Here is a 26,755-nt window from a genome sequence, read left to right as displayed (position 1 = left end):
TGTGTGGTGTGTGTGTGTGTGTGTGTGTGTGTGTGTGTTTATATGTCAAATCCTACCTGTCCTTTAGGATGAGCTCCAAGGGCTCTTCTTCTATGACTCTTCCTTGATCTCCTAACCCTAGTTGTGTTTTCCCTCTCTGAACTCTCTCTGGCTTTTGTGTAGTGGGTAGGACACTGAGCCTCCTCTATTTATCTGGCCCAAATGGTTGGGAGACTTATGTTTGAGGAAGGGCTTCCTGGAATATAGAGTTCCAATCTGGGAGCTTGAGTTAGTCTTGGTGAGGTGGGTGATAGGGCAGCGAGGACCACCTCTCACAGCAGCAGGTGCAAATACAGCTCTGATCATGTCTCTGCTTTCCTTCACGTTCCTTACCAGTCCTGTGTTGCTCCTTTGCATTTGGGTGTCTGAGGTTTCCTGGCAGGCACACCATACCCTCCCTCTTAATGCTACATAATCGTGGTTCCATCACGGTGTTGTAAAAAGAACTCAGGACCGGGAGTTCCACAGGCCTGGGGTTTGGTGGTCTCGGTCATAGATCCCTATGTGACCTCGGACAACTCAGCTGCCCTCTCTGGGCCTCAGGACTGGCCAGTGAGCTTTCCACTAGATCCAGGAAATTCAAGGGTCAATAACAGAGGGTCCCTGCCTTCAAGGAGCTCCCGGTCTAGAGAGGAATATAGTCAGGTAAGTAGATCTGTTGTAAGTAAGGTGGTTAGTTCTTTGGTGGAAGGATGGATAGCACATTGAGGGGAAAGAGGCAAGAACAGAGGGGAGAGTGACGAGCCCTGCCTGGGGGAGTCAAGGAAGAGCTTACAGAAGAGCTGACCTCTGAATAAGGATTTGAAGGATGATGGGAGTTGGTCAGGCAGATGAGGGGGTGGAGGTACCCCACTTTGGGGTTTGGTGACCTGGTTTCATCACTTCAGTTTTACTCCTGAATTCCAATAGTGATGTGCCCCGGGTCACTACTTGGCTGGACATAACTTGTCACGCTTACAGAGACCTCAGCTTAGCCACCATTTAAATCCTGGTGAAACTCAGGAAGAAAGCAGCTCGCAAAGGTGGTAAGACTGGAGCAGAAACCAGAGAAGCAGGCCAGAGGAGGGAGTTTCAAGAAGTAAATATTCAAAAACATTAAGCGCCGCAGGGATCAGGAAAGATGAGGGTGGTAAAAAGTAAGAAAACGATTGGAATAAAGAAAAAAAGACTAGAAGGAAGTATGCCAAGGTGCTCATAGTCCTTTGCTCGCGGTAGTGCGATCCTGAAAGGGTGATCCTTTTTCTGCTCCTCTGCCCTACTCTGTACTTGCCGTTTTTTCTACGATGAAGTATTTATATGATAACCAAGAACTAGAACAATTGAAACTTGTTTGGAAAAGAAGTCACTGGTGACCTTGGCAAGAACAGCTTCAGTAGAGTTGTTCCGCCAAGCCAGATTGCAAGGCATTAAGAAAGTGGCAGGGGGTGAGGAAGCGGAAGAAGCATGCGTGGAACGCTCAGAGAGGTTTGGCAGTAAATAGAAGGACGGGGATGATACCTGGAGGCAGCAGGGCCAAGCAAAGATGTTTGCTCTTTATTTAATGCGGGAGGGACTTTTAAAGGTAATGAAATTTCTTGAGTTAAAAAAAAAATCAAGATCTTATAAAGGACTTTTGTGTTTCTTCTGGATATAAGAGACAGAGGGAGAAAGTGTATCGGAATTTCTGGGACATTTTTGTGGCTTGTGGGGACAACAGACAAAAATGATATGAAACTAGGATTGTCCTGGAATGCAGGCTTAGTGGCTGCTGAATATTGTGTGGGTTTGGGTTTCCAACTGGAAAGGAAGGAAACAAATAAAGGTGAAGATAAAGAGGATGCTAAGAAGTGGGGGATACCCGTGTTTATAGCAGCATCACTCACCATACACAAAAGCTGGATGCAGCCGATGCGTCCACTGACAGGTGAAGAGATTAAGTATGGTATATAGAGATGATGGAATATTATTCAGCCTTAAAGAGGATGGAAATTCTCAAACATAGATGAACCTTGAAGATATTATGCTAAGTGAGATAAGCTGGGCACAAAGGACACGTAGCGAATGATTCCACTTCTGAGACGTTCTTGGAGTAGTCAAACTCAAAGAGACAGACAGTAGGGTGGTGGTGGCCAGGGCCTGGGGGGAGGGAGGAATGAGGTGTTGTTTAATGAGCACAGAGTTTCAGTTTTCATGAAAAAAGTTCTGGGGATGGGTAGTGGTGATGGGTGCACACCAGTGTGAATGTTCTTCGTGCCACAAAATTGTACACAGAAACGTGGTTGAAATGGTAAATTGTATGCGATATATATTTTACTACAACCTTTTAAAGTTAAAAATAAGTAAAGGAGAAGAATTATGAAAGGAAGAGGAGGAGGAAAGAAAGTAGGGGAGAAGGGGATTGCAAGGACTCCACGTAGGCAGAACTGGGGGCCTGGTGTCCTAATGGGGATGCTTTTGGAAAAGTGTGAAGGACATTTCGTATTCAGAGCAGAGCAAGTGGGAAGAGTGGACAGAGAAACAGAGGTGTGATGGAATCGGGGATGGGGACAGGTACCCGGAAGGAAAATCTGTCCCCATCTGCTATGGCTAAGATTTAGAGAGCAGGTTAGAATTATTCATTCATTCATTTGTTCCACAAGAGTGTGCCTCTCGCACCAGCAGGACCCTCAGCATATACACAGCCCCTTTGTGTGAATTAGAGAAAAAGCACTCCACCTCCTTCCCCGGCAGATACAGCCTCAAGGGTGTAGGGCTTAGGAAGTAGACAGTATCTCTGAGGGAATTGGGATTTCAACCCCTACCTGGCCACAGGGCTGAATGTCTTTACATTGTAAATGGCTTCCCCAAATATACCCATTGGCTTATGTATCAGGTACTGTGCTCGACCCTATCGAGTCTTCTGAGCTATGGAAGTCCCAGCCCATGCTCTGAAATATCCAATATTGTGAGGGTTGAGGGAGCAGAAGAAGAGAGGAGAGGCAATCAGTTAGACAGCACAACCTTGAACTCCATGCACTTTGCTTCTGCAGGCCTTTAAGCCCAGGAAGCAGGGATGTGAAAGGTGACAGGAGTGATTGGTGCTGGGCACCGGCATTGCAGACCCAGTGCAGGTTGAAGGGGCAGGGACATGGAAAGGACCACACTGAGGTAGCTGACCTGAGGTCCAGACTTGGGAGGCAGCCTGGCTTGACTGGAGAGCAAGGATCCTGAGGAGAGCGAGTTTGCACGAGGCGCTCAGTTTGCTTATCGCCTGGAGGAACTGGCTGGTAAGACTGGGCACCCTTAGGCAGTGATGCTTCTCTGTACTAAGCTTGGTACACAGAGATACATGGTCAGCAGCAGCTTCTGGATCATCCCTAGGGCAGGATGCCTACAACCAATTTTAATTAGAGGTTGTCTGACCTGCCCACTGCATCTGGTATGTTCTGCTTTTTTCACTATCAACACAAGATAATGATCTTCAGCCTATATGTGTCCTGAGGTAACAAATTTTAGGGGTTGGGGAGACCAGGGTTCAAATCCCAGCTTTTAGCTCTATAATTTGCAAGGTATATAACCCTGGATAAGGGTCAAGTTTCATTATCTGTCAAATAAATTCAATTATACCATGCTCCGGGGTTTATGAAGATTGAATGTGTGTGTATATGTATGATGTGTGTGTGTGTGTGTGTGTGTGTGTGTGTGTGTGTGTATCAAGCACCTAGCACAAGGACTGTAAAAATTAGTAAATGTTCAGTAGATGTCATTTCCTACACATGTGTATGCATGGGCATGCGCACGCACACACACACACACACACACACACACACACACACAACTCTTTCTGGAATGTCTACATCAGAAAGGTCAAGGTGGCGGGGCTGGCTCAAGCTTCCTCCTGTGGGCATACAGAGACCCATTCTGTTTGATTTGTCTTGGGTCTCTTTTCTCCCTCTGGTTCCTCCCCCAGCGAGCTTGGAGCTTGAGCTCCAATGAGCTTGGAGATAAGGTTGCCTCTGCTGACCATGGAGGAGCCTTTCAGACTTTAACACCATACCTTGCACTTCTATGGTATTCGTGGTGACGTATGATGTAGAATGCCTACTGCTACACGGTAGAAAGGTGGAGAGTGCTGTAGGGAGGTAAAGGTTCCTGTGATGAGATGGTACGCTGGGGGAGATGAGGGATGCTGTGATGAGGTAGGGATAGTGGGGGAGGTGAGAGACCCTGTGATGAGGTGGGGTACACCGGCGGGGGGTGAGGGACCCTGTGATGCGGTAGGTAGGGACAGTGGGGGAGGTGAGGGACCTTGTGATGCGGTAGCATGCACTGTGGGAAGCTGCTGGTCACTGAGATGATATGGCTATAGTGGTAAACTGAGGCCTGCTGTGGGGAGGAGAAATGCTCTGGTAGGGAAGTGTGGCCCTCCACTTCGCAGTCCTATTTGTCTTCCCATGTCTACTCTTCGGCTCTTAGACTTCTTCTGGACAGGCTCCCTTCCCTAATGAACCTGTAAGTACTGCTGCCCAACAGACACTACCCTAAGAACAGCCCGGTGACCTCCTGCCCATTCTCCTCCCTGCCTTGCTGCAGGGAGATAGTTTGCTCTGTTCAGAGCCCACTTACCATGTGTCACCCTGATACCTAACACATCTGGCAGATGGATGAGACCATTAATGAGTACGTGGGGGTCAATTCTGTGCACACTTACTGAATCCTCCCAGGTGTCACCCACTGTGTTAATCTCTGGGGATTCAGACCTGAATCAAAACTGGTCTCCATACCAGGAGCTCAGTGGGGCAGGGGACACGGACCTCCTAGATTCACCTGGACTTCAAGTGCTCCCAGAGGCTTGAACCACATCTTCAGATCAGAAAACAGGCAACTAGCTGTGCCGAGGAAAGTCTGATAAGGCTTCCCAGAGGTGGTGACCTCTGGGGTGGTTTTTGAAGGAGGGAGAGGAATAGAGAACCAGGGACCAAGCATTCCAGGCCAGTGCTCGGAAGTTCTGGAAGGTTCTGACCAGTGAGGGGGGTGAACCCACAGAGGTTGTCCAGGGACCTCCAGTGCCGTTTTGATTTGCTGAAACCCACAGGGACGTCAACAGGGTGATAGGGCTGCAATGGGGTACAGCTGTTTCTATTTAGAGGGAGGCAGGAGGGGGTTCGTCAGAGAACGTGGCTGTATCCATCTCTCCCAGTTGTAATCCTTTCATTTCCAGTCAAGGAAGGAGGAAGGTACGGAGGAAGGGGAGGCGCTGGGTGGGCTGGGCCGGACTGGCCTGGCACTGGAGGGACTGGCCATTGGGAGGATGATGTTTATTTGACTATGATGTATATTTAAAGGTCTCAGTTACAATGGGCCCCGGGCGCTCTTTAACAAGCTGCAGCTGTCCGGTTGCTCATTAGCTTTCCTGACATCTTCTCCGGGCTGTTCCTGGGGGAGCAGCCCCCCGGGCTGCTCTCTGTGGGCCTGGGCCTTGGAAAGCTGACATTTTGCCCCCAGCCCCAGAGCCACCATGATGAATGGCGCTGCTGCCCCATGCAGACAAACGTCTTCCTGGAACAAACCCTGTTTGTTTAAGACAAACAATCCGAATTGATTCTGGAGAAAACCCTTGGTGGGAGCCCCAGCCTCACCTGCCGTGACCTGCCACCACCAGCCCTTCTGCTCTCCGCACCACCCCCCCCCCCCCCCCCGCCCCGGAGTGGGAAAAGACACATCCAGGCTGGGAGCTCTGGGCATTGTCCTCAGATGGGCACAGAGCTGGATCTCTAAGGATAGCACATCTTCGGAGGTGAGTCCAGAGAGAACTAACCCTACACAGAGAAGTGGGTAAGCAGGCAGGCACCATGGGAAAGCAGGGGTTTTGGGAGCTTGGTGTGTGTTCTCTTCTGCTCTCTACATGTGTCTCTGCTTTGTTATACCTCCCTTGGCCTCAAGTCCCTCAAACACAGAATAGGCCAGTTTGTGAGATCAATGGTTCTCAACCCTGGCTGCACATTGAGGTCACCTGAGGAGCTCTTAAGAACTATACCCAGGCCCTACTCCCAGAGATCTGCTTCAAGGGGGTTTCGGAAATCTCCATCCCCCCGCCCCCAACGTCCTCTAATGATTGTAATATGCAGCCAGGGTTCCAAGCCATTGCTTTGGGTGGTTCCCAAGGTCTGACTCTATGGCTTATTAGGCTTTCCTTGAAAATTCCTGGTTCCTTAGCAACCACCTCCAGGAAGCCATTAATTTGCAGAATGTGAGCCCCCAGATGTCCCTGCACCAGGAGTTCCTCCTGAACAAACCCGCACTGGACTGGAGTAGAAAGGGACCTCAGAACTGGTCCAAATTGGTTTTAGAGATGGCAAGCCGGAGGAATCCTCTTCTCTGTGTGAGCAAGCCCAGGCCCCACGGAAAGTGGTTCGTATATGTAAAGCATCAGCAAGTTGGGAGGTTATTCTCATTACAGATGGAAATAGTTGAGGACAAAGAGCAAAACTGGAGCCTTGGAATTATAACCACTCCCTGCCTTCCCACCTTGTAAGCCCCTTAAATGCAAGGGTCAGGTCTCCTGGTTTGGTTTGTTCTTTTGATATCCTCCTCCTGACTTGGCACTAAATGACTGACAGATAGATGGACGAATGGATAGATGGGACGAATGGGCGGAGCCATCCTTGTTTGGGGCACTTATCAGTAGACTTGACTGTGGGTCACTTGGACTGCCATCTCCGCCGTCACTGCTGTGAATAATGGAGGAGCAGAGACTGAGGGGAAACTGTTAGCCTTGGGACGAGGGAGAGGGCTGTTAATAAGGAGTAAGTATCCAAAGCTAGTCTTAACAGACTTGCTGTGAATGGCAAAGCCAGATTACATGCCCGTTATACTCTGCTGTGAATCCACAACATCCAAAGCCCATGACACAGCACAGCCAGGAGTTTCCCATCCTCAAAGGCCATTTGGCCAAAAAAGCCACTTCTGCCAAAGGAAGAGTGTGGTCCTACAGGCATGAGATGGAAAAGAGAGGGGCCCAGTGTGGGCTGAGGACAAGAGTTGGAGTCCTGCATTGGGTCTGTGTAACCCACAATCTCTTAGTTCCTCAAAGTACTGCTCTACGCTCAGCCAGCCCCCCTTAGCGATCTCCCCCTTGGGCGGACACTCTGCTCTGCTGAGGGTAAGAGGTAAAAGATACAGTCCCTGGCCCCAAGGAACTGACAGTCAAGCAGTGGAGACGGATAGGAAAAGAGCAAAATGCTAGTGAACCACTGAGGAGGAAATGCCTGACAGGGTGGGGACGTTGGTGAAGGGGCACTTTACCCTCCGTGGGAGTTCTTCAGGGTGGGTCCTGGGAATCTGAATTCTTTTAAATATTCATCAGGGCGTTCTGTTGTGCAGACAGACTAGTGGTTGGTGGGGAAGGAATCCTAGAGGGGACTGCACGTGCAAAGGAAGGCAGGCAACCCAAGGGCACACAGGAAATGGCAAATAGTCAAATGGGTCTGGAAACCAGTTTATTTGGGGGAAAGAAGATGTGACTAGGGTGGGAGAATGGGCTCCAAATGCCTTTTTTGTTAAAATAGCTTAAAATAATTCCCCCAGGAAGCAGTAATCCATTTCAGTCCTCCTCATGCGGTGCTGATTTGCCCAAGTTGCTGATTTGCCCGAGTTGCGGGGAGATCTGGTGCCGATTACCAGGTTTCGCTGCATTAAGTAATGCAACAATAAAATTTGGGTCATTGCAGCACAAAGTCCCCTTTATTTTGACAAGTGTAGTTTTTACTCTGAAGTGTTATCGTAAATAATTAAATTAAACCAGTAAATGGCTTGTAGTATGCTTTGCTGGAGTAACAAAGTCCTTGTAACCCCAGACACTGAGCCACTCCTTTGGGGGGTTCTTGGCTCAGAAACATTTGGGAATTTGTCAGAGCTCAAGAGTATTTGAACTCATCAAGGGAGAGGGCAGAACAGAAGGCTCATCTCCTTTTCCTGCTGGCCCCCTTTCCCCGCTGGTGCGGGGTCATCTCTGTCCCTGCCTGTCGTCCGACCTGTTGCTCTCAGCCCTGAACTGGCCAGGGCTGGAGGAGTCAGGTGGCCTGGTGCACATACTGAGAAGTCTTTTTTTTTCTTTTCATAATCTTGCCCAGGCTGTCAGTAGGTAGGTGCTTTAGATCTTAGAGGGGAAGGGCCTGCAGGGATTCTCGGGACAGTGTAACTCCCCACCCTTACCTGCTCTTCCCTGATAGACAAGGAAACAGAGGCTCAGGGAAGGGAGAGGATTTGCTCTAGTGTTTGTTGGCTGATGGCCAGGGACAAGCAACATGCAGAGTGAGTGGAGAAGACTCAGACCCAGAGGGAGAGTGTGTTGGAGGGATAGGGGCTGGAGGGCAGAAGGCGAGGAGAAAGCAGGAAAAAAAAAAAAAAAAGCAGCAGGGAGATTCGTTGGAGGGTGGAGAGCATTGAGCCAGGTTCTCCGGGGACATCAGGATGAGACCCTGAGGAACAACCGCCAGAGTCCTCAAGCATCCAGACCTCTGCTCCCTGCATCTAGATAGTTCTTACATAAAGCAAGAGGGAAGCCAGATCTTTCCGGTAGAGAGGGAAATAAAGGTGCTGAAGAGAATACCCAGAGGCAGAACATGCTTTTCCCCTGAGGGAGAAGTTTCCAGACCCTCCTCAAAGTGAGCAGATGGCCTTTCTCCTCTTCTCCACCCACTCCATCCCCTACCCGTAATCTGCCAACATCCTGCCTGTGGGACATCCAGCATCAGCTTCCTTCGTCCTCCCCAGGGTCCTCAGGAAGGTGGCAGCTGGTAGCTGGGTTGGAGGGGGATACATTCCCATCACCTCCCCTTTTGGTGGATCCTAGGCCTGTAGGACCCCATGCAGGGATACTTCATTCTTAGAGCCAGAACCCCCGGTAAAGGTTCCAGAACATGGGCTCCCTCAGAGTCCCAGGCCACTTCCAGGAAATGGAAATCCCAGCACTGGGGCTGAGCCAGCTCTGAGGAAGGCATCACAGACAGGTATTCTGCACCATCAGAATGAGGTGCCCGACAGCACACGTGGCCTTTCCAACCATCCGCCTCTCCCCTCAGACCGGGTGTTTTTCATAGCGCCTTTGGTGGGAAGGAAAGCCTGTTGTCCTAACTCCATGGAAGGCTGAGCTGTGTAAACAACACACCTGGAACTTGGAGCGAAAATTACCCACAGGGCAGACAGAGCCACACCAGAAATCCCAAAGAGGAGGTGGCAGAGGCTCCAAGTTTCCACAGTGGCATTTACCAGCACACACACTCAGACGTCGGTGAGGTGCCCGGTGGTGTGGGCTTTTGCCCCGGGGGTGCGGAGGGAGGGTGTTGGAGGCCCGGTGGCCCGAGTGGCGGCCCCTTCTCTCGCCCTGCCCTCCAATGCATCCTTCGCAAAGATGTGGGCAGGGGAGGAGAAGTGAACTTAGTTGACCCAGAAACCCTGGCCAGCCCGGGCCAGCGGGGAAGCTGTCAGGTGCTGCCCGGATCCCTGGTTCTAGGCCATCTCTTGAGCAGTGGCAGTGGCCAGAACAGGGATGGAGAGGGAAAGGTGACTGCACACAGGTGGGTCTGATGCTGCCCCTGGAAATCCACCACCAAGCTGGGTCCTCAGGGGACTCCTTCCGAACTGTCCTCCCCTCCGATAGCCTCTCTCTCCCTCCTCAGAGTCACCATCTATTCCAGAAGCTCACTCTGAGCCCCAAGGCCCAGCTGGGTGCCCTCTTCTGTGCCCCACTGCACTCTGTCACACTCACACCTTATCATCTCAAGTCTTTCTCCTTAAGGCAAGTCTGTATTTGACTTGTCTCTGTGCTCACCGCCATACACAGTAGGTGCTCAGTAAATGCTTGTTGAACAGAACAAGGGCATCTCTAGACCAGGCCTGATTCATGGGACCTTGGCCTGGAGGGAGCAGTTGGCCGAGAGGCCAGGGAGGTCGGAGCCCTGTGCCCTGCCCTCAGCCCAGTCACCCGTCTGTCCCCTGTCACAGTCAAAGCCTGTCTCCTCTTCTCTGAGTAGGTCTGAGGCTACTACATTCCCTCCCTGTTGAGCACGGCGTTGGATGTGTGTGGCCAGGTGTTGGGGGGAAGCCCACGGCTCCAATCAGTGCCAAGGCTCACTGCACCCCTCCCCCCTCCCCAGACAGAGGTGGCCTGGCTGGACCATGTGACAAGGAGGCAGCAGAATTCATTTAGGGAAAAAGGATTTGAGGCTTTGCCTCACTCCTTCAGCCAGGCCAGGGAGCGCCTGGGTGCCCCTCCTGTTCTCCCTCCCCTTGGGCCTTTCACCCCCTAATCCACAGAGTGGGGAGCGGTCACGTGGACCCCCAGCTCTCGACAGGAAGCTGTCGGCACCACTGACTCGCAGGGCCAGCTCCCTCACCGCCTGGAAGGCAGGCTGCCTTCCCCCAGCCCGGCTCACTGAAACCCAACCCCTCTTTCCAGCTGCAGCAAGAAAGAGCCCCAGGCCCAGCCTTCCCCCGGGACCCTGCAGCCTGTAGATCTCACGGTCAGGGAATTTTCTCTGTGCAGTGTTCCAAGCCAGCAGAGCCTCCAGCACAAAGGGCAGGGAGAGACAGCAACCGTCTTCCCCGCTTCACCAACCTCCTCCCCCCCAGTCCGGAGGCAGGGGAGACCCAGTGGACAGAGGCTGTTTCCTGGCTCTGGGGCAAGGGAGACCCAGAGGACAGAGACCATCCTTTCCGGGGAGGTTGGAGCCTTGGGAAGTGATGCCTGGAGTGGCCTGGCCCGGATCCGTTTGGAGCAGTTCCCATTTCTTCCAGCTCTTCCCCCCACAGGGAGGAAACGCACCTACCCTGGTCCTGACATCCCAACAGCCACGCTTGGTAGATGACCTGTGTTACAGTCAGGCCTGCTCAGAAAGGCCTCCCGTGCTCTAGACAGAAGGGGACTGGGGGTGGGTAGTGGAGAGCCACTGGTTCCAGAACTCACTGTTGCCCTTACCTGGAGAAAAGTCTATTTATACAAGAAGAATTGGGCTTTTTGTTGTTGTTCCTAAAAACAGACTCCTCCTCAAACTTCGCTGTCCAGTTATAATCCTGATGACAGTACAGGGACTACCCCTTATTCACGGTTTTGCTCTCTGCAGTTTCGGTTGCCTGAGGTCAGCGTGCCTGGTCTGAGAGCAGATGACCCTCCTGACTGTCATCGGAAAGTGAGTCGTAGCCTGACACTATGTCACAATGCCTACAATGCCTAAATGCCATTCATCTGGCTTAATCTCACCGTGTAGGCATTTTATCATCTCATACCATCACGGGAAGAAGGGTGAGTACAGCCTACTAAGATATTTAGAGAGAGAGACCACATTCACATAACTTTTACAGTATGATTGTTCTGTTTCATTATTAGTTAATGCTGTTAATGTCTCTAAATTAATGTTGTGCTTAATTTAGAAGTTAAACTTTACCATAAATATGTACATACAGGAAAAACACAGTATCTATAGGCTTTGGTTCTATCTGCAGTTTCAGACATCCATGGGGGTCTCGAAGTGGAACCTCTGCAGACTACTGTATAATAGAGTGGAAAGATCCAGAAAGCAAGGGATGGCTTAAACCACAGTTTTACTTACTAACCGTGCTACAATGTAACTTACACCCCAAGACACATTATAAAAAAAAATGGAGCCTCATTTTTCTCACCTGGAATATGGGACCGCTATTATTTGCCTCCATTCACCTAGCAACCATTAAGTGCCTACTGTGTGCCAACCCTTAAGTCAGTTCCTGGAGACTGAAAAGTAAAAGGATTTCCACCCAAGGGGTCACGTCAAATAATGTGTATGAAGGTGCTTGGAAAACTGAAATGTTGAAATAAATAGATGAGGACCAGCTGTAATGATCTCATTAACGTTCTGTGAATGAGGCTGCTAAAGCAATTCTTACAGTCCTTAAACACACTTTTAAGTAAACCAGACTTGTCTCTGTAATCTGGCCTGCACTATTTATTTGCTTAGCAAACCATTTCTTCATAGATAGTGCAAGACGCAAGTCTTCAGACCGGCCTGAGGCCGACTTTATCCCAAATTCAGAGTCAGTGGGGTCTGAATTAATTAGGTCTTTCTGTAGCTTAATGTATAAACCTGGGCTCAGGAAATTTGGCCTTTAAAGCAGGTGCCCTTTCAAATGAGGTGGGTTTCATGTAACTATTTTAACTTCAGCTCCATTACCCTTTATGGGCTGCAGGGCTGCGGGGGAGGAGGGGAGGATCTGGTGTAAGTCTGCTTCCGTGAGTGGGGAACCAAACCAAAAGAACTGTAAAACAGCGGTAAATTCACACTTGCAGCTCCTGCCTGGGGTCTCCTCCAGGCCCTTGAGGGCAGGGGCCAAGGTTCCCAGTCCTATTTATGGGGCTAGCCGCCTGCTGGGGTTTCCTTCTTCTTTGGACTTTCCCCGCAGCACAGCTTTATTGAGGTGTGATTCACAAATAAAATTGTGTGTATTTAAAATGTACAATATGAGGATCTGATATCTGTATACGTTGTGAAACGATTACTACAATCAAGTTAATCAACAATACAACCATCACCTCACATAGTTTCCCGCCTTTTGTGGGGTAAGAAGGGCTAAGATTTACTTTCTTAGCAAATTCCTGGGACGTTAGATCCCCAGGACGTACTCGTAACTAAACGTTTGTACCCTTTGATCAACACTTCCCTATTTCTTCTACCTTCTAGCTCCTGGCAACCATCATTCTACTATTTCTAGGAGGTTGACTTTGTTTTTAGAGTCCACCTATAAGTGATACCATTCAGTATTTGTCTTTGACTTATTCCTCCTAGTATAATGCCCTATACTTTCATTCATGTTGTTGCAAATAATTTCCTTTTTTAATGGCTGAATAATATTCCATTGTGTATGTGTGTGTATATATGTGTGTGTCACATGTTCTTTATCCATTCATCTGTCAATGGACACTTGGGTTGTTTCCGTACCTTGGCTACTGTGAATGATGTGGCAGTGAACATGGAAGTGGAGATCTCTTTGATGTAGTAATTTCATTGCCTTTAGATATATAGCCAGAAGTGGGATTGCTGGATCAAATGGTAGTTCTGTTTTTAATTTTGGGGGGAACATCCATACTGTTTTCCATGATGGTTGTACCAATGTGGGTTGTGCATTCCCACCAACAGTCTGCAAGGATTCCCTTTTTGCCACATCCTGACAACACCTGTTATCTCTTGTCTTGGATAATAGACAACCCTAACGGTTGTGAGACGGTATCACATTGCAGTTTTGATTTACGTCTCTTGGATGTTTAGTGAGGTTGAATATGTTTTCATATAACTGTTGGTTATTTGTATGTCTTTGGAAAAATATCCAAGTCCTTTGCCCAATTAAAATTTTTTTCTAATATTTATTTATTTTTGAGACAGAGAGAGAGAGGGAGGGAGGGAGGGGCAGAGAGAGGGAGACAGAATCTGAAGCAGGATCCAGGCTCTGAGCTGTCAGCACAGAGCCTAATGCAGGGCTGGAACTCATGAACTGTGAGATCATGACCTGAGCTGAAGTCAGATGCTCAACCGACTGAGCCACCAGGAGCCTCTCCTTTGCCCAATTTTTAATTGGGTTACTCTTTTTTTTTTTTTTTTTTTTTTTTGCTATTGATTTGTGAGAAATATATGTGTATGTGTGTGTGTGTGTGTATATGTGTGTGTGTATATATATATATATATATATATATATGCATATATATGACTCCTTTCTGGATGTAGGACTTTCAAATATTTTGTCCTATTCTGTAGGTTGCCTTTTCATTTTATTCATTGTTCCCTTTGCTGTACAGAAACTTTTTAGTTTGATGTCATCTCATTTGTTTGTTTTTGCTTTTGTTGCCTGCAAGGTTGGTGTCCAATCCAAAAACTAATTGCCAAGACCAATGTCAAGGAGCTTTTCCTTTAGGTTTTCTTCCTGGAATTTTATACATTCAGGTCTTATGGTTAAGTCTTTAATCCATTCTGAGTTGATTTTTGTGTATGATGTAACATAAAGGTCCCATTTTATTCTTTTGCATGTGGCTGTCCGGTGGGACTTCTTGTTCTGGCTTGTGGGTCGTCTCCAAACTCCCCAGCCATCAAGTGCCATCTCAGTCACCAGGTCCCAGGACACACTCTTGCTTAAGAACCTCTTGGCTAATCCCGAAAGTCCTCAGCCCCCACCCATAGGTCTTTCCCACTGCCTCTTACTATCTGCCCAGGGGGATTCCAGGTCAACTGTCCCTTTAACCAGTCCAATACTGTAGCCACTAGCCACATGTGGTAAGTTGAACACTTGGGGCTAATCCAAATTGAGATGTGCTAGAAGTGTAAAATATACACCAGGTTGTGAAGACTCAGTCTAAAAAAAGTAATGTAAAATATCTCCTTAATAATTTTTATTTTGATTACATGTTGAAGTAATATTTTGGATATACTGAATTAAGTAAAAAAAATCATTAAAATTTCTCCTGTTTCTTTTTAATTTTTTTAAAAATGTGGCTACTATGCATAAAAAGTGTGCTGGGTAGTGGGCAGTGACCTTTCTAAACCTATGCTTCCCTTTGTCATGATCTGACAGTTTGTGAGTTCAAGCCCCGTGTCGGGCTCTGTGCTGACAGCTCAGAGCCTGGAGCCTGCTTTGGATTCTCTCTCTCTCTCTCTCTCTCTCTCTCTCTCTCTCTCTCTCTCCCTCCCTCCCTCCCTCCCCCATTTGTGTGCATGTGTGCTCTGTCTCTCAAAAATAGATAAATAAACTTAAAAAAAAAAAAGTACCTGCTTTAGATGATTCTTGGGAGAACCTAAATTAGCCAAACTGTGCAAGCACCTAGCTTATACAAGTGAACTCCATGCATGTCGGTTACCTTATCTTTCCTTTCCAAATCCCATTTCAAACACTCCCTGGAGCAGTGGTTCTCAACTCCGGATGCACACAGATCCACCTGGCCAGCTTTTAAAAAGTACACCCAGCCCTGGGCCTCATTTCAGGCTTTATTGGTCTGAGTGGGGCCTGGCTGGGCATCTATATAATTTCAAAGCTCCCCCAGGTGATTGTTATGTGTAGCCAGGGTTAAGATCCCTGCCCTGGATGAACTCTTCACTTCATCACCCTTCAATGCTCTGACCCCCTTGGTCTATGAGGCATCTTTTTAGCATCTTGTATGTGTTTTGTGCTACTTTAAGTATAAGCAACATTTCCGGGAGCCCACCAAATGTCTGGCCCTTTACATATATTGTCTCTAATCCTTACCACAACTCTGCGAGGTAAATTAGATTAACCCCATTCTGCAGATGAGGAAGCTGGGGCTTAGAAAGGTTAAAGCAACTTACTTGTTCAGTAAGTGGAGGGGAACCACGGGGATGCACTCAACCCAGCTAAGTCTGACTCCAGACTGTGAGCCATTGGCCACCTGTGTGGCCTGACTTCATTTTAAATTCTCCAGTAACTAGAATATAAGCTTCTGGGTGCAGGGATGGTTTCTTCCTGTTTGCAACAGGACTCATGATTCGTTCAGTACCCCTTGATAAATACTGAATAACCCTCAAAGTGTCTGCTTGAGAGTGTCCCTGAGCAAACTGGTGGACTGGGACCCACCTGGAGATGACTGGGGTCTGTACTCTGCTCCAGGCAGTGGGCCACAGCATTCAGGACTGCCTACCCCAGGCAGGCCCTGAAAGCGTGCAGAAAGGCTCTGGAAAAGACAGCAGTCCCAGGCGCCTGGTTTTTGTGCTTCCTGGGTTGCTGGCAGGTGGCCCAACCCCACCCCAGCTGTGCCTCCCCTACTAGAAGGACCCCTCTCCAGTCTGCCACAATCAAGGGCTGCCTGGATTTTCTGGACCACCTCTGAGTCCATATAATTTTATTCTTCTCAAAATAGGTGGTTTCTGAAAGGCTTGGCTAAATGTGGTTCAAGTTCTCTACTTTTGTATGACTGCAAATACAAACACTCTTAAATCAGATGGTGAAAGCCTTTGTCTTCACTCACACGATGGACTCACGGGCAGCCGTGCACAGGAGGGCAGGCCTCCTGCATGGTGACGTGGAAAGAAGATTGTAATATCGTGACAAGTGGTGGGAAAATCCAGATGCACGTTCTGGAAATGGCATAATTACAATTATTAAAAGTCTTAAAAGAAGTGGGAGATCAGGGAAGGACTCGCATGAAAATGTTACCAGTGGTTGTGTTGTGGTGGTGAAATTACAGATAGTTCTTGTATGTGCCAAATTTTCTGTAGTATGTCCAAACGACTTTTACAATAGATGGAAAGAAAAATTCCTTTGGGGTGACGCATCCCAAAAGAAACCATAAGATTTGATCTGCATTCCTTCATCTTCTGGCTCAGCCCAGGCCACCTCATCCCTACCCCTTCCTGGGAGATGACAAGAACAGAGCTGGGGGGAACTCAACAGGGCACCCTGGAGAGCTGGCCAGCACCTTCCCTGGGATGAGGGCTTGGGGCACTTTTTTGCACAGCCTGTCTGGGAGTCGAAGTCTGAAGGGCTGTGTCCTCCTCTCGGAGAGCAGGGTCCTTTGGCCTCCATAATCTAATTCCTGTTGTTCTGCAGGAAGGGAAGTGGGAAGACCTCCTTCTGGAACCCGCCAGTGCCTCCCCTACGTTTGGAGTCAAGTGCCGGAGCAGGCCACCCTTGACACTTAAGCCAGTCAGGCACAAGGGCAGGGCCACCCCGTGGTCTGAGCCCGGTGCGTGCAGGGTGGGTCGGTGTCCAGAAGTGCAGTTACTGAGAGTGAACAACCTTCCTTTCCACTTAGGCTCCCACCCTCCCTGGTGTGCCCGGGGACCCCGCCCGGAAGCTAGCCCAGCCCACCCTGCCATTTGGGGCCAGCCCACAGGCAAGCAGGCAGTGAGTACAGTGATTCTGAGCTTTGTACCCAATTAGACCTTGTTCAAATCTTGACCAGTTTCGCCACTAACTAAATGAGCAATCTCAGGCAAATTACATGTGATCGGAGCCTCATCTGAAGAATGGCACCCCGTCTGGTGGGGCTATGATTAGGGTCAAATGAGAGAAAATGGACGCCAGGCACTTAGCACAGGCTGAACAAACAACAGCTGTTGTTGGAGTTTCTGTCACCTTGGCCCCTCCCAAGCTGAGCTCTTGGGGTTTGGGGAGCACCTTGGATTTGATTTTAGGGATCAGCCCCTTTTGATGGTTTGCTCTTAGGGCCCTGCCTCTGGGGCTGGCTTTGGGGAAGCTGCATGACTTAAGGCTGGTTCCTGAGTCCCCGCTTCTCCCTTTCTTTATGTCTACTTGGCTCTGGGGGAGTGAGGCAGTCCCTGGGGGAGAGAACCTCACTCCGTTTGAGGGCGTTACAATCACGGTCCTCTTGCCGGAGGTTGCATGATGATGGTGGCAGGGCTGTCCTCACCCTGCCCCGTCCTGACCACCCCCATGCTCACCCTGGCCACCCCCCACTGTGGGATTGGGCAGCAAGACACAGACACTCCAGTCTAGAAACATACACAGGCTTTGGGGGTACTGCTTTGTGGGGGTGGGGGGGGGGACAGTGGCTGTTTTTATAGTACTTGCAGTTCTGTCATATTAATCACAACAATTTGTCGTGTGGCACTCCAGTTTGCAACGCACTTTCTCATGCCTCCTCTTACTCCTCTCGAACAACCTCGTGGGGTGCTATTGTTATCTTCATTTCACCAATGAGCCCCTGAGGCTCCAAAGGAGTAAATAGTGAGAACACACAAGTGATAAAGTGATGTCTCCTGACCAAAAATCCTGGACAGTAAACAGGGTAAATGGAGGTTGGAGATGGGGTGGGGGCAGTGTTCAGTGACAAGTCCCTGGGGTTTCTCCTTTTGTTTTGACTCCCTGCACACACAGAAAGGAGATCCCTTCTGTTCTCCCTTCAGTAGAGAAAGTGTGAATCCGTTTTAAGTGGAGGTGGGGAAAACAGAGGGGGAGGGGAGGTAATTTTCCCCAGGTGCTGGGTGTGAAATTAACAAGCTGAGAAGGCAGATGCCTCCCTGCCATGGGTGGTGTTTCAAGGGGGGGGGGGGTTAGGTGGCCCCACAGGGACACGCATGACCAAGTCCTTCCTACAATGCAGCCACATCCTTGGAAGAGAACAAAAGTCTCCTTTCTGGTACACCCCTGGCCATGGGGGACGAGAGATCCCTGGAAAGCCCTCCCAGAGGGCAAGACCCCCACAGTGCTCAGAGGGGTAGGAAATGATCCCCTTCTTCCAGTTGTCCTGCGCCTGGGTCAGCGCCCATGTCACCGACCAGCTAGAAGGCGAGGGATGGGGGCAGACTCGCTAAGGCCTGGGAGACGGCTGCTGGCAGCTCGCCAGGCCCCATTCCCCGCCTGCAGAGAGAGAGAGAGAGTGGTGGCCTAGGATCCCACCACCTGTGAGGCCCAAACCCAGTGACGAACACTTGCCTTAAGAGCCCTGGACTTAGACATTGCTGTGCGCTGCTGGGGGGGTGGGGGGTGTCGGGGAGGAAAGGAAGACCTGGGAGAAGTGTCCTGAGGCCAGCAGTCACTTCACTTTGGCCACTGCCGGGTCCTCTACCTTTGTGGCCGGCTGTGTGGTGCTACTATTTTCAGCAGGAGCAGCAGGAGCCCAAATGTCCTCTGCAGTCGGCCAGCTTCCCGATGTGAAACCCTAGCCCGGAGGTCCGGGCCCCTTCCCGGGCCGGCAGGCAGGCAGGGCCTCTCACTAGTTCCTGGAAACTTTATGGCCCCTCTCCCTGCTCTGCTTCGTGCCTCTCCAATAATAAAATAAGGCATTATAATAACAGTTACCGTTTATTGATCACCTACCATAAGCCAGACGCTCCGCGAGGCGTTTCATTTATATTATCTCATTAGTTACCACCTTGTCCTGTTTGTGCGATACCCTGCTTTAGAAAGAGGTATGCGATATACGGAACAGGTATACGGTTTCTAGTCCATTAAATTTGTTGCTGGTGGATTAGTCTTTATATCTATTAGTCCCTATTTTCATGGGAAAGATAGACTTCCTTTATATTGTTTCGCTTTTCAGGAAACTTCCAGAAACCTCAGTCTCAGCCAGGCTGCTGGTGTCCACAATGGGTACGACCTCTGCAGATATGTCATCTACAATTCACAGGCACCCTTCTGGCCCCACCTGTTCTTCGCATCAAAGAGGCTGTATTTTACATGTTTCCCTGGCCTCTTTTTTTCCCCTTGCTCACAACCGAGGCCTATCCTATCAGAACTGGGGGGTGGAAGTTCTGGGTCCAGCTACAGACCGGTGGACCATGGGGGCCTTGGCAAGCCCCTCTCCCAGCCACTGGGGTCCTGGGACACTGCCCCTGCAGGAGCTGACAGGAGAGTGGAGGATTTGTAGGGAGGGCTGTTGGTGAAGGGTGAGAATGGGGAAAATTCCTCCAGCTGGTGGCAGGAGCTGGCTAGCCAGAGGCCTTTTTTCACGGCCCAATGCAGCGCAGCTCTTGTGTTTATGAGCTTTGTGAGATTTAGATCGCTCTGTATTAGCCACAGGTTTTTTTGGGGTCACATCAAAGGTTAGAAAGCCGTGGAAAGAGTTCTTTCCCCATGAATCACACTTCCCAAAAATGTAATTCTCTGAAAGGAGTCAGCTTGCTTTATAGAGCTAATAGGAGAAAAGGGATAGCAGGGGCTCCTGGGGGGAGTTTCCCCGAATAAACCCTCTCTGGAAGACTGGAGAAAGGAATTCTCAGAGAGGAGGGGAGTCGGAGGAGGAGAAGAAAGACCCAATGGGGCCAAATTGATGAACTAGCATTTGGGGATTGAAGGTGGCAGCAGGGCTTCAGATGCTGCTGTCCTAGAAGGACGGGGCCCCTGCATTGCTCAACTCCAGGGAGCACTCTGGCTTGTACGGTGCAGTGCACAACCTGAACAGCCACACATGACAGTCCTATGTTTCCTTGCTCCCTCCTACATGGATTGGTTATCTCTTTAATATGCTGCCATGGAATCCTCTAGGTGGTCACAGATTATAATTATCCATGTGTTTATCTGTACCCCACTCCCAGTCACTTCACAGTTACACTTCTGAGGACAAGGCCCATATATTTTTAGCTTTTGCTTTGCATTCTGCCATGTAGTATATGCTCATTAAGTGCTTATGGACCAAATAAATAATCATTGTTAAAAGAGTTCTTCTAGCACTCGGGGATTGGTATGGCTGACTAACTCAGGCACAAAGAGCCAAGAAGAGCTTGGTTTTGATTTCTTTGAAGAAAAGGTACTATCCAAATACAGCAACCCTCTTTAAGACCCAGATCGACCGCCACCTGCTTTAGGAAACTCCCTTGGTGAATTTTTGTTCACTCAGTCGTCCCTCCTTCATTTCTCAAACACTTAACCAGCCCCTCTCTCAGACACACGATGGGCTGCCCTTGAGAAGCTCACAGTCCTGGTGGGTGACAGATACACGTGCTGGTCGCTGGTCGTTAGAGTTGAATGGTCAAAACCGTGGGCACATTTGAGGCATGAACAGGGGCTACGAGGCACCAGGAAGGGAGTCGCTCATCACTGTCAGAATGGCAGGCTTTACAGAGGGGGTGAGGGGCAGGGGCTTGGAGGAGGGTCTGGAGAGCAGACACGGAGGGAAACTCTTTGCTCTGCTCCTCTCTAGTCTTTGGCTCTCTCAAGCACAGAGAGGTTAAGGAGCTACTCCAGGGTCACGTAGCTAGTAAGTAGGTCTCAAACCTGATTCTTTGGCTTCATATCCTGTGACACACCGCCATCTTGCTTTCTGTGCTGGAGGCTAGGCCTTAATAAAGTGTCCATCTGAAAGCCCTCATGGTCTCACAGAGCAAGCGATGTAAGTGGAGGCCTCTCCAGTGGCTATGGAGTTTATTTCTGCACCATCCTGGTGACCTATGTGGGCCTCCTTTTATCTGTTAATAATCCAGCTTGTTCCCAGATTCTCACCTGTCTCGCTCAACAGTTTGATGCTCTGCTGACCTACTTAGCAGCTCTCATGCTCCCCGCTTTGTTCCCCAGGCCCTGTCTGGCTATCTCCCTCATGGTGGCTTATATCAGTTTTGAACCCTTGGGCGCCTGGCCTCAGGTTGTCATGGGGACACTGGGGGCTTTAGTTCCTCCAGGTCTGGGTACCTCCCTCCACTAAGCCTCCTGCAGTGGCCAACCCCAGAGCCCCAGCCCGCTGCTTCCTGATGTCCCCAGTGGTCTCTTCTGCCAGGACTCAGTCTCCTCTCTCAGCTTCCCAACTGTGACACTGCCCATCCCTGCCCACTAAGTTGCAGTAGGAGAGAGGGCATGGGTTCCACAGACAGATATGGTCCAAGTCCTGCATCTGCCAGCTTTCAGAAGTTCGTTAACTTTCCTGGGCCTTGTTTTCCCATCGGTAAAATGGGAATAACACGTCACAGAAATATATGGACAGGTATGTGAAAATGCTCATTTCTGTACCTGATACATGGCTTAGGAGTGAGAGTTGGTAGCAGTTACTGCTTATAAAAGCTTTTTAGGCGCCTGGGGGGCTCACTCAATTGAGCATCTGACTCTTGATTTCAGCTCCCGTCATGATCCCAGGGTCATGGGATTGAGCCCATGCTGAGCATGGAGCCTGCTTAAGATTCTGTCTCTCTCACCCCCTCTCCCTGACTTTCACATGCTTTCTCTCTCTCAAATTAAAAAAAAAAAAAAGCTTTTCAACAGCTTTTTACCTAGGCTTTGGTTCTCTTAAGCACAGATGGTTTAGCTGTCTACTCCAAGGTCTCCTGGCTAGTAAGTAGGTGATTCTCTGACTCCATATGTGGTGACCAACCACATCTTGCTTTCTGTGCTCGAACCAAGCCTTGATACCCTGTCCATCCCATCAGTCTTGTTTGATCCTGAGCCGTGCAGAGAGAGCTTGTATTAGCCCATTTTACGGTGAGGAAGTTTGGGCTCCATGCACATAAGTGAGTTGCCCAAGTTTGTACTACTCATCGGGAGACAAGTGGGTGGGGATGTGTTTTAGTTCTGCGTTCTGTGGCCTCAAACTAAATCTCTCCCACCTTGCTTCCTTCACTGTCAGAGCATCCCAGCCGTCTTCTGAGAAAGTCCTCTCTCCCCCTGCACAGAATACCAGTGAGGCTGGTCTGGCTCTTTCTGTGGGCCTAAGCAGAGAACAGTGAGAAGAACACTCTAGATATGTCTTGAATGCTGGGGCTTTGGGAACTAAAGAACACAGTGCCTGGAGCTCTGGGAAGGAGGATGCTGGTTGAGATCCACTCTTCATGCCCATGAGTCAGCCCAGACTCTGTTCTTCCCGCACCCCAGTCCCCGGCCAGAGCAGCCCTGTGGCCAGTCGGTGGCTGCCGCCCAGACCCCAACCCCCCCCCTCCCCCCGGCCTCCAAGGTTGGCAGCCTCGTGGCCACGCTGCTCGACTCTGCGCCTCTCCTCCTCAGTTTATTCCTTCCAGATACACAGTTGCTGCTTTTTATTTGGATCGCTTTTCTGTGTTATGGTATTTCGGTTGTTTTTCCAATCCCTCCCCCACCCCCCTGCCTTTCCCCGTGGCAGGATTCCTAAGAAGACTAGTTTTTGGAGAGAGCTGTGAGCACATCTGCTCTCTAGCTGCAGCATTCCAGGAGGGCCCTGTCAGGGGCTCAGGTCTCGGGGAGCCAGGACACTCTGGGCAGCGGAGGCTGGCGCGCAGGGTGCGGGGCCCCCGGCAGTTGAGGCCTGTAGTAGGCACACGCATTGCAGCAGGCGGGGCTGAGCCTCAGGGCCTGCGGGTGCTGCCAGAGCCCTGGAGCCGCGGTTCGCCAACGCCCTGGCCCTGCTGGCTGTGGCTGCTGGCCGTCTCGGCTCAGTCTCGGCTGTGTACGCCAGACTTGGGGTGGGAAAGAGACCGGGAGCCTTCGAAAATACCCTGGCCCCAGTCTCCTCTCGCCTCCGGCTCTCAGGAGTGAGGGTCCTGTGTGTGGTCGGTGTGGGAGTCGGTGGGGGTGTGGGAGTAAACTCGCGTGTACTGGAGAGAGCGTGTCGGTTACCCTCAGGCACCCAGGTCACAGGGCGGGGCTCGATTCTTGGCTTTCCCACCCATGGCTGTGCCCCCTTGCGCAGGTTAGTGGGAAGGGTGACGCAGTTCCCTCACAGCACTGTTGTGAAGGTTAACTGAGTTGATATGTGAAAATGCCTCCTGGCGTTTAGTAGGTGCTCAATAAATGTTTTAGCTATTATTACATATACGTGAGGATAGGTACGGAATGTAGGAGATTTGGAGTGGTGCTTCTTGGACTCTGGAGTGTGAGAATTGCCTGGGGAGCTTGTTCAAAGTGCTGGACTCTGGGCCTCACCTGCAGAGATTCTGATTCAGCTGGTGTTGGGCAGGCTCAGAATTCACATTTTAATTCAGAGGCCTGGTGATGCTCATGCACTAGTCTGTGGTCTGATCTGGAGTCATTTGAGGTATCTGGATAAATCGATCCTTGGAATCTTGGGCTCTGGTACATCAATCAGAACAGCTTTGTAAATGTTGCTGCAGACCAGATGAAGGGGTGGAGTGGGATGAGGCCGAGAGGTAGTCAGGAGCCTTCCCAGGCAGAGCCCTGAGACTCTAAGGAATTAAGGTCGTTCGGGTTTTAATCAAGGGATTTACGCAGGCCTACCGAGTAACTTGGGTTGGACCAGCCTGGTTTACAAACCCAGGGCACAGCAGATGGCAAGGAGGGTGTAAAATTGCAGTTCGCCCAGGGCCAGCGTGGCAGAAGGGTCTGTGCCCCGACAGCAGAAGAAGCAGTATCTGGAGGAAGAGAGAATCCCCCAGATCGAGCATCTGTGCCAACCCCCTCCTCCCCCGGGCCGGGCGTCTGAGTCGTTGGCATCCGAGCAGGGCCCAGGCTCCGCGAGCCGACTGCCTCAGCAGCCGAGCCGGGCTGAGGCCAGACTGGAGGGCATGGCTGAGGATAAGAATCTGGCTCTGTCGACTCCTCCACTCAGGACCTTGCAGTTTCTTGATTTATTGTTCTCCGCTTTCTCTCTTAGCAGAGATCTTTTAGGAAAATTCTTTGTTTTGACTGAGCTAGGGAGAGAAGGACGTGGGCCGTGCTAACGCCAGTTGCCTGCTCCGGGGAGGAGACTGGGGAGATGATGAGCTGTGGGCTCGTGAGGCCGAGGTCACCCCTCCAGGAACAGGCCTGCCAGGCAGCTCTGAGCGCTGGGTCCCGCTTACCTGGGATCTCCTTTCAGGTGGTGAATTTAATGTGTCTATAAGTGTATGTGAAGGGGTGTGTGTGTGTGTGTGTGTGTGTGTAGATGTGCATAGGTGAGTGTTATATATGCATATATTCATGTAATTCATTTGACAACAGCCACAAAATATTTCCTGAGTGTGTACTATGTGCCAGACACGGTCCCAGATGCCTGGGATATATCAGTGAGCAAAATGAAGATCCTGCCTCCAAGGAGCTTACATTCTATGGGGATTTTGTAGTGTAGAGGGGCTGAGTGTGTTTGTGTGTATGATCCTGCTGTGTCTACCTCTGTGAAGAAGGAAGAAGAATAACACATGAGTGGACAGGCAGACGTGGGTCAGGAACCATCCGCCATCTTCTTTTTTCAATTAAAAAAAAAATGTTTATTTTTGAGAGAAAGAGAGAGCACAAACAGGCAGGGGCAGAGAGAGAGGGAGACACAGAATCCAAAGCAGGCTCCAGGCTCTGAGCTGTCAGTGCAGAGCCCGATGCGGGGCTCAAACTCACAGACTGTGAGATCATGACCTGAGCCGAAGTCAGACGCTTAACCGCTTAACTGACTGAGCCACTCGGACGCCCCCATCTGCCATTTTCCAAGTATGTGATCCTGGGCAAGATGCTTAATTTTTCTGACCCTCAGTTTTCTATAAAATGGGAAAACAATCTCTGTCTCATAACTGTTGTGAGACTAAATGCGAAAATACTTGGAGGGCTCTAGGCAAAGTACATGGTATATGACGGTTGCCAAATGGTATTTGTTCTTCATTTCTTCTATGGAGTCGGAGGAGATATATTTACATGTGTGTGCCAAGTTCATGTTTGTGTCTGGGTGAGGTCTGAACATGTGGGTTCTCCTTGAGTGAGAACCCCTGTCCTTCAGAGTATATCTTGTGCTGTGGAGGTGTCTCAGGTCTGATTAAAGGTGATGGTGTTGCCTGGAAAGTTCCTTTCTAAGCAAGAAGGCCTGCTATAAGGCAGGGAGAGAAAGGCCACTAAGTCTGGAGTCCCAGTGCATTGGCTGTTTAAGCCTTGGCTTGGGTCTGTCATGAGTCTTTCCAGCTGCACTGTGACTCTGTTGTTTGAAGTTCTGTTTCTAGTGTCCACAAAGCATTGTGGCCGCCCCTTCGTTGACACCCAGCTACAACAAACTGCAGCTTCTCTTTCCCCAGCTTCATGACTTCCTGGCCACGCGGAGACCTTCATCTGAGCCCGCGGATCATTTGTAGAAGTGAATCTAGAAGATGGATCCAGAAGCAGGCCCCAAAGCCATCTGTGGGGGCAGGACTGCATTTCTGTGTGATCTGTTGGGGCTTCCAAGATCCTCGCTTTCTCGCCCATGACCGGGGGAGAGGTGGGTCAGGTTTCTGGGCTAGACACTTCCCCACGCAGAAAGTCTGGTTTGGGCTATGTGCTCTGGGAGGCTGACTCAGAGCGCCTACCTGCAGCCTCAGTGTCCCTCCTCTGCTCCATCGTTAAGTGTCCATTGGATATCCAGCTGAGCAATCGAGACTCAATGTACCTGAAGCCACATCTGTCTCCTGACCCCTGGCCAGCTCCCTCTGGGCATCCAGCTGTGCTGGCGAACAACTCCGGTTTCTTCCAATCACGCCAGCTTGAAATTGCTGAGTCGTGCCTCGCATGTCCCTCTGTTTCATTTCCCACAGCTAACCAGTTATCAAATCATTTCAAGTTAGTCCCCCAGCCAATCAGGCTGTTATCAGCTCCTATTTGGACTATTGCCAGGGTCTCCCCTTTGTCCTCTCTGCCTCCAGCTACCCCCTCCTGACCAGCCAGTTCACCTTCCTAGAGTACTGCCATGTGCTCATTGCCCCCCTCGGCCACCCCCCACCCCTCTTTGTTGCTCCCTTCAGCCACAGCTCCCTCTCCTCTCTTCCACAGACTCTGCTCCAACCTTCCGGTCCCCTCTCAGTTCCCAGGACGCTGTGCACACTCCTGCAACCGTACCTTTGCTGGGATGGTTTCCCTTGCCTGGAATCCTTTTCCCCATTCCAAAGTTTTACCTAAACCCTAGCCGTCTCTCACACCATATAACACTCCTGGTTTTGAAAACATGCTGAGCAGGTGGGAGAAGAGGGGAGGAGGGAGCTAGAGTTGTTAGCAGTTTGCTAGAGGTAGAGAATTTAGTTCACCTTTGGGGTAGCCTTTTCTTTGGGGAAAAGCAGCGTGAACCTGAAACCATGTGGTCATCATCAGCCTGAATGTTGTGGTTCAGCAATGTAAATAGCCATCCCTAGGGAGAGAGGGAGCGCCTTTACATTCCTTTTTCTCCTAAGGTTTGAGGGGAGGAATTGTGGAGGAAGGGGAAGCCTAGACTGGTCCCTGTGTAGGTGACTTGGCTATTTTCAGCTCAAGTTTAGAGAGTTATTTGCGGGGCGCCTGGGTGGCGCAGTCGGCTAAGCGTCCGACTTCAGCCAGGTCACGATCTCGCGGTCCGTGAGTTCGAGCCCCGCGTCGGGCTCTGGGCTGATGGCTCAGAGCCTGGAGCCTGTTTCCGATTCTGTGTCTCCCTCTCTCTCTGCCCCTCCCCCGT

General features: G+C 50.2%; 1 long non-coding RNA gene across 1 annotated transcript; it reads left to right on the top strand.

Moving 5' to 3' along the window:
- The first annotated feature begins 5,690 nt into the window (after positions 1–5,690).
- Positions 5,691–26,706, top strand: LOC123380002. The gene is made up of 3 exons (XR_006585201.1): positions 5,691–5,794; positions 11,121–11,299; positions 25,374–26,706. It is a non-coding gene; the product is annotated as an uncharacterized LOC123380002 (long non-coding RNA).
- The last annotated feature ends 49 nt before the right edge of the window (positions 26,707–26,755 follow it).

The sequence above is a fragment of the Felis catus genome, chromosome C2 (genome assembly GCF_018350175.1).
Source record: "Felis catus isolate Fca126 chromosome C2, F.catus_Fca126_mat1.0, whole genome shotgun sequence".
In the NCBI taxonomy this organism is placed as follows: Eukaryota; Metazoa; Chordata; class Mammalia; order Carnivora; family Felidae; genus Felis; species Felis catus.
Note: the sequence above shows the minus strand (reverse complement) of the source record. Positions and strands in the feature narration are given on the sequence as shown.